Source organism: Syngnathus floridae, chromosome 22 (assembly GCF_059516105.1).
Source record: "Syngnathus floridae isolate MCC-2025c chromosome 22, RoL_Sflo_1.0, whole genome shotgun sequence".
In the NCBI taxonomy this organism is placed as follows: domain Eukaryota; kingdom Metazoa; phylum Chordata; class Actinopteri; order Syngnathiformes; family Syngnathidae; genus Syngnathus; species Syngnathus floridae.
Window position 1 is genome coordinate 6668253 of NC_142434.1, and position 6939 is coordinate 6675191.

Below are 6939 nucleotides of genomic sequence, written 5' to 3' on the forward strand. Positions count from 1 at the left end.
CTACGTACAGCACATCATGGTCTGCTGATTAGTTGGCAGGGAATGGATGAGGAAGTTGACAAATAATGGTTTCGGCCTTCATATGATGATCCAAACTGTTCTATGAAAACAAACTCTTCAGACAAGAACCAAGAACTTGGATAAAATCACATTTTCTTTTGTTTATTGATACAATTTGGACAGCCAAGGAGGCTGGGTTTCATATTAACATACTAGCTAGCGTAGCTTCCGCCATTTTCACATCTTTAACTGACTCCAAAAACCAGATTAGGGATTAGAAATGTAAAATCTACATTTCACTTAGATGATACGGACAATCCGGCAGTCGGGTAAAACCGCACTGTGTCGCAGCTGTCGATGGTTGGGGGCTGGTATGGAAGGGGATATTCGTGTCGCGACACCTCCACCCACTTTTGGCAGGCAGTGGGTTCCACCCATGCCGTGCATTCCTGTGTACCGCTATATTGGCCTACTTGTGCCGAAGAGTTGGAACCACACAGACAAAGGAGAGGGAGGGGGGAGTGAGGTAAATTACGACTTGTGCACATCGCTCTGGAGACAAATGTTTTCTGTACGTGCCTGCCGTACTCAAGGACGGAGCGTAATATAATGACGAGTAAATAAATAGTTCCCTGTGTGCACAACATAAAAGCAATTAAAAGCGAGTGGGTAGATAGAGACACCTCCGTAAGACCTCTCATATGGAAAACATCTGCAAGGCTTCTTTTTTTTTTCTAATTTCCCTCCTGCTTTTCACATATTTTTCAACCCCCCACTGCACACAACACTTTTGGCTTCTTAATGGCTCTCCACCACAGCCGGAGTTGTTTTGGAAACGTGAGGGGGAAACGCCCCCCCCAAAAAAAACCTAAGAGCATTTCTGTGAGAAGCCAGTTGAAGTGCTGACCTCTCAAAAAAGCAACAAGAGCCTCTCAGTGGGACGGAAAAGCTGTAGCGAAGGTCGGGAATGTCGCGGTGCTGTGACGCTTCGCTCTGCTGCGAAAATTCGTGCGTTGATGTTGTTTACTTGCTCGGTCGCCGTTGGCATGTTTCTGGTTTTATCCATGGGTGTTGGCACTGCGGCGGCGAGAAATGAAAGCTGCGGCACACCGCTTAAAAACTCATCCGTAACCCACTGGGGCCAAAACGGACTTGGAATGCACATTCATGGCTTTGTCGGAAATGTCAAACATGAGTCGCTGTGATTTTAATTCAGCTCAATTAAAAAGACTCAAACATCAAAGAGCAGAAGTGGAATATCTCAAATCGCAATGTTGTTAAGAATGAAGACTACGAAACTTGAAGTTGATGAAGATTTGCCTTTGCCAAATAAAATGATGTGACAAGCCGGATCAAGCCCTCTGGTCTTGAATTTGACACCAGTCATCTACATGGCTCCTAGTTGTGAGCAAATTATTTCAATAACCTTGTTTTTCAGTGAGAGCGTGATAAGTATCGTGTTTGTTGTGCACACGAAACCCGACTGCATGGGAGCTGAGTGTTTTTCCATTTCTTTCTCGAAATCAAACAAGCTCAACATAGTTGTTGCCAAATATCTGACTTTTCTCTCCCGACCAAGGGAATCTTTCATTCTCTTTTGTTAGATTGATTGCTACGTGTGAACTTTCAAAAACTTGAAAAAAAAAATGTCTTCAAGCTGAAACCAAGAAAACACAACTCAACAATTTAGCGCAACATGAACCCTGACGCCAATTTGTGGCGTGCCTATTTCGTGAGCAGATGCTCACATCCTCGACGGACAAAGCCACCAGTTGCTAGAAGCTTCCTGGTCGTCTGCCAGCCCGCAGGGGAGTGACTGACCGTGCTACAATGGAGGGTGTGAGCTCGCTTAGGGGGGAAGGAAGGCTGAGGCCTTGGGGGGGGGGGGGGGGGGGGGGGGGGGGGATAAAGCCAGACAGATGGAGCAGACAATGAGGCACAGACACCAAAACTGCATGTCAACAATGCTCGGCCCCCACTCTCAAGGCCTCCTTTATCTCACCCTGTGTGTCAAACTTTCTTTACATTCTCACTTCTGTGCCAACTTTGAGTCAAAAGTTTGCCAGTAATCACATTTGTGCTCCTCAATAACAATAAAAAAAATGTTCCTTCTTCTTCTTTGTCCTATTTGTGCCATGATCTGATAAAAGAAGGGGAGTGGGAGTATATACAGTATCAGGAAGCTTATCTCATCGTCTAAGCTTTCCAGCAGTGTCCTTTTGCTTCTGCCTGTCATCCATCTTAACCAAAAAGAAAGGTCACTTTTCATCACCTCTTTTGCAGGATTGAACAACATTTAGGAATGCATCACTTTCAACAGCTGCATGAATCTGATTACGTGTTATTGTCAACTGCGGAAAGATAATCCTGGATCCGCAACATTGAATACAATTTCCTTGGTCCATGTCTGAAAATATCTTGTAAAAAAAATCTTTGGCAGAGGTACTACTTTGCAATGAAGTAGGGACTGACACCTAGCGCATAGTAAGCAGTAAAACACCATGCACGTGTGAATGCAATAGATGCATTTGGGGAAATTGCCTTGTCAAAGTTAGTGGGGCTCTTTGAGGACAAGCTCAAGTGGAGACAGGAAACTGGTCAGATAGGGGTGTTGTTCACACACACACACTTCCACAAGAATACCCAATAATTGTTGAACACAACAGTAGCTTTTCCTTTGCATGATTTATATAACCTGCTGAAGTGGGATTCAAAATACTGTACTATCCAAAAGCCAGCAATCTGGTAATGACTAAAAACTAGAGGTGGGCAAGTATCGATACAAGGTATCAGTGCCGATATAGTATCCGCCCTATAATTGCCGTTTTATGATCAGGAACTAGAAATTTTAAACGGGACTATAGAAAATTGTTAATAATTGCATGCAAATCCAAGGAATTTTATATATTAGGATATAAAGGTCTTTAAAAATGTATCAAAAGTACTTGTAGCAACAGTTCTTGGTATCGGTATTGGTGACTGATCAAGACCTGCGTACTCTGGTATCAGGTCTAGAAAAAAGATGTATTGAGCATCCCTGCAAAAAACAAGGTTATTCCAATAAAACTAAGTTTTTTTCTTCTATGTGGCCCTATTTGTGTAATATTTTCTAAATAATTTTTTGAGTTTGATTTCACATTAGTTTCAGTATGAATCATAATTGAGTCATGTAGCGTTGATGCATGCGGCCTGTCTGGTTCCTTTCCCAAACAGTCACCTTGCATTGCACAACATCACCTCATGCGACGCAAAATCCCAATCGACAGGCCCGTTATCCATATGTTTCCGTTTAGCCTGGCATTTCCAAATCCTACAATAGCCTGACAAATAATTCCTGTGTACTGTATAACCTGATGACGTAAGTCTGTATGCAGTGCTAGCGGCAGGAATCCATCCAGGAAAATATGACGTAACATCTGTACCTTGTATCACCTTATGTAAATTTACACTCTGCAATATCACCCACTCCCCCACACTTGGACAGGTAACAGGTGTTGTTCCTAACCATGTCCTCGTGATCTTAATCTATTTTCAATGTATAAACTGCATTAATATTATTCTACTGAAGACAATTTGATCTTTGTAAAGAAGACACTTCTAACGTTTACATTTGGAAGGAAGGGAGGGACGGCATTACCTGCTGTCCGCTGGTTCTAAACTTTAAAAGAACCATTTTAATTTTAGGATCAGATGGTTTAAGATAACTGCAGGTTATTATGCTCAGTTCGGTGCCTAGCTGAGCAAAATCTTTGGCCGCACCCATAAAATGTTTATTGACACGACGGAGTGTCATAGGTGTTAACCCAGCTTTTCAAGTACTGTTGGTTGACTGTAGGCCACAGCCAAATATTTTGACGATTATTTTGTTTTAAGGTTGTTGTTTTTTTATGTTACAGCTCATAATTTAACTTCTACTTGTTTTTTGTTCTTTTCAAAAGCCAATCATTGCACATCTTTTCTCCAGACAGGAAATTGAAAGTGCTCATTGTATTTCAGGGACCAAATGAGGATTGCTGTAGTAAAGATCAATAGCGTATGTCAATACTTAGCATCTGAGCGACGTCAGACGACACTCACTGAGTTTGTGCCTCCAGTTTTTATGGTGTTCGTTTTAGGGCTTAGTGGCGCAAAAGAAGTTGTATACATCAACACTCACTGGAATCACACTAAAAGGAAAAATAGTGAGGTTGTTTGCTCATTTAAGAATATAAAAAAGGCATTGCAATCAAAACTTTAAAGTTCTTGTATGCCACATATCTGACAACAAATCTAAAACCACAGTTGTCACTTCCAATCATTATGATTTCTCATTTAAAATTTTAATACACTATAAAATTCATTCCCAACAGACAAACAGCTTTGCCCTCATACATAGTATGAATCATCACGCTTATCGAGGAAAAATATAAAATTGGTGCAAAACAAAATCTAAGAGGTCTAACCATATAAGGGTGTGCCTGTACAGAGCATGGTTGCATCACCTTGCCGATTGGGAACATTACTTACTATTTTTACCGTCCCTAATGGATGACAGATTAGATGTTCTCCTCCTGTGTGGACACTGGACACTTGAATTTGTTATGTTCACCGCATGATTTAAAATATTTTGTTTTGTGTGCCTGTCTAAAACAAATGTCATGCAGGAGAAACATTTAGTCTATTTAAATCAGGACTCAATGCACAAATGACTTGAATTCAAGATGGAATAATAAACAGCAATACATTCAAGTAAATGGAAAAAAAGATGCAAACATGGAAGGGGTTTGTTCATAAAAGAACAAAAAAACACTATAAAACTATAAAGGAACACCTGCCTCACATTTTGGCTTTGGAGCATGCCCCCCCAACACCTCCTTTCCCTAATGTGAAGAAATGTTCTTTCACTGTCATCACCATAGATACCTCAGTCGAAGATCTCCAATGGGTCCTCAATGACCTACAAGTAGCCAAGTCCTGGTCCTTTTGCATAACCGTCAGCAACAAGACACGTACTTGTTTGGCTCGTGCATTGCCAAGCGCCCCTTTGTGTGTTAGTTGAAGAGAATAGACGGTGGTGGGATAGAAAAGTATGTGTGTGTGTGTGTGTGTGTGGTGGGGGGGCAGACTGGGCAAAGATGCTCAGTCAGAAAGAGGCCCTGAAGCAACATGTGTTCCTCAAAATAATCCCAGTTTCATGGATTTTTTTTTTTTTTGTGTTATTTTTTTCCCCTTTGTTCCTGACCTATAATCCTCACCAACTAGCCGGCCTATTGTTCCAAAAACTAAATCATCCACATGCAGCCTCTATTGTCCTGCCACGATTGGCCTAATGCTGCATTTGGATGGACATCATTGTACACAAGAAGCCTGTCCATCAGTCCGTCCATCCGCTTTCTGTATAACTTATTTTGGTGTTGTGAATTTAGGCCACAAATGAGCAAACTCACAAAATTGTGTTATTGTCTAAATACACTGATAATCTTGAAATCTGAGATGTCTTTGTTTCAGGTAGACGACTTCATTTCTTCTTTATTTATTTCCAAGTCTTCCGTACGCTTCTGAAAAGCATCATTAATGCCCCCAAATCCCCATCCATCACACAGCGGTTTTAATCCCGAGGGTCGCTCCGGGGGAGCCTTTCAAACCACGTTTGGCCTTGTGAAGATGTAAAAGTGCGGGCAGGCGCCTAGCGGGACGCCTCTGTGATCTTTCTGAAGGCCTCGGAGGACACCCAGCATGTGTGTCCACTCAATACTAAGAATAAAAGGCCAGAATGCGTCACAAAGAGACATCAGCGAGGACAGGCCAGCGCTTGGCAGATCACAAGGAGGCAAGTAGGAATGCCTTCAAGCGTTTTTTTTTTTTAAAGACCGATATGAGGAAGTTTATATGTTGGAGGAATTAGATAACTGAGTATGCAGACAGCTTCGAGCTGAAGAAGGAGCCACTGTATCTGTCTGCAATGCAAGAATGGCCATAAAGACAAAAGCTCAACTCAGCTTTCCAACCCCCCATCCTCACCTCACAGTAATAATGTGTTCACAAGCCATTTTTCTCCTAATCTCTGCATTTGACAACAACAAAAAAAAACAGCGTGATCAGGGGATGTTCATTCCCCAGCCAGGGAAAAGCGTGTAGCGACCGCCGGCTGTGTAATTATATTTGTGCAGGCAGACAGCGGGACTATTGTGAGTTATATTTATGTATTTCTGTTATTGTGTCATCCCGTGGAGAGATGACCCACTTCTTACAGCTCAGACTGTACAACAGGCCTGAGCACAAACACAGGCGGTTTGGGGCTAAAATTTTGTTTGCTATGATAGAGACAGATGACCTTTGTTTAACTGTTTTTGTTTGTTGGGACCAGTGTTCGCTATTGGCAAATATGAGTATTTGTTAAAAGAGCTAGATCTTTTTTTTTCACATTTAAGTGGTGATGGGAAAATGAAGCTTCAAATTTGCTTTATGAACCAGTTGTATTTTTGACTCCCTAGATTACACTGTTGATTTAAATGAAGGTGTTTGAAAAATAGCAAGTCAGTGTTCTTTTGATGTTGAACAGAGAGTGCCAGTACCACCTCGAGGAGCCCACCCCCAAAAATAAAATAACTGGTTCATGAAGGAAATTTGAAGCTTTATTTTCCCCATCACTACATTTAAATACTAAACTGAGTGACAGACGGCTATGTTTTGATTCTGAGCCGGAGAGAGCTCACATGGTCGCCACCAACAGAAGAGACATTCATAGGCTCATCATGTGCATGTTGTACTAATACGTCATTACGCTGCATCAACCTCAAACAACCCCTGCAGTGTGTATCGATCAAAGTCAAATGGCGTGTTTACAAACATCACACCAATGTCAATGTGAAATATTTGCCGTCAGCCAAGCAAAGCTGATAAATTTGTAGAAAGTCGGCAATTTGTTAGCTAACATCATGATCCATGAATCTATCCTCG

General features: G+C 41.7%; 1 long non-coding RNA gene across 1 annotated transcript in view; it reads right to left on the reverse strand.

Annotated features, from left to right (window-relative positions):
• The window catches only part of LOC148379488 (uncharacterized), a 41411-nt gene that overhangs the window by 17870 nt on the left and 16602 nt on the right, over positions 1 to 6939 (reverse strand). The window lies entirely within an intron of this gene.